This window comes from Lipotes vexillifer, unplaced genomic scaffold (assembly GCF_000442215.2).
Source record: "Lipotes vexillifer unplaced genomic scaffold, Lipotes_vexillifer_v1.1 scaffold37, whole genome shotgun sequence".
NCBI classification, from domain to species: Eukaryota; Metazoa; Chordata; class Mammalia; order Artiodactyla; family Lipotidae; genus Lipotes; species Lipotes vexillifer.
In genome coordinates, this window is record NW_006791811.1 from 3141703 (window position 1) to 3142817 (window position 1115).

Consider the following 1115-nt stretch of genomic DNA (forward strand, 5'->3'; position numbering starts at 1 on the left):
AGGACGGCACTCTTTCCTCCCCACCAAGCCACATTCCTGACCCTCGTCATCTTGCTCCCATCAGTGGCAAAACAAAGGCAACAGAGCACACCGTAGGGCTTGGTTGGAATCTTACAGTTGGGTCAGGGTGAGAGACCCTGTGCTCTTGCTGTAGCAGAACAAAGCAATTTCCCCCTTCAGTTCAGCATAGGCCACCTGAGGAGCCTTTGGGAAGAGAGAAGAAACAGGAGCGAACAGAAGTGAGAAGAAAGGCAGGACGCAAGTGTGGGGTAGACGCCAGTTGTGAGGGGAGACCGTGGCCACCACAAAGGAGGGCTCCATTATGCAGCTGCCTTGGACATCCCTAGAGGCTCAGAGGATTGCTTCTAGGACAGTGGACACTGTGTTATCTACTGCATGGAGGCACCAAGGCGCTGAGCTTCCATTTTTGATGTACTCATTTGACTCACTGATGAAAAATGAAAACAGCTTCCTCTCCCCACCAACCACCACAAAGTGCTTCCCCAAACCCACTTGCCCTGTTCAAAGAGGGAAGATGATATCAAGTTGTAAGGGAGAGAAATTCTATTTGGGTTTATTTTTACCAGTCTTGGCACTGACTCTCCAAGTCTCTGAACAGATGCCAGAGCCCACACTGGGTGTTGGTAAGCACTGGGGATTTTCCGAGGAGAATGGGGCTAATAAATTGAAGCTGATTATGTCTCTTAAAGATCTACAAGACAAAAAAGTACCTGGTCAACAACTCACCCATCACTGAGTTGCACCATCTGCTTGTTACAGTACATTCCTGGAACTCCTCTATGTCTGGTAAACAGCTGTCACGAGAACCATTTCTCCCTGACACTGCTTCTTTTATTGGTGACCTATTGGTCAATAACACTGAGCAACATTGTTTGTTATACCTCAGTGATGACCTCATGATCTTCACTCCCACTTTTTTATGTCAACCACATAAGCCTCCCTTAGTACCCCGCAAGCTAGCAGCAAAAGGTACTAAAGGCAGCGGTAGAAAATAGCACACTGTCAGAAAATGATTAACCCACAGACATTAAAGAGACACAAACTCATCAACAGAAAGATGCCCTGCAGAGTACTGTGGCCGTTTAGGCACACTT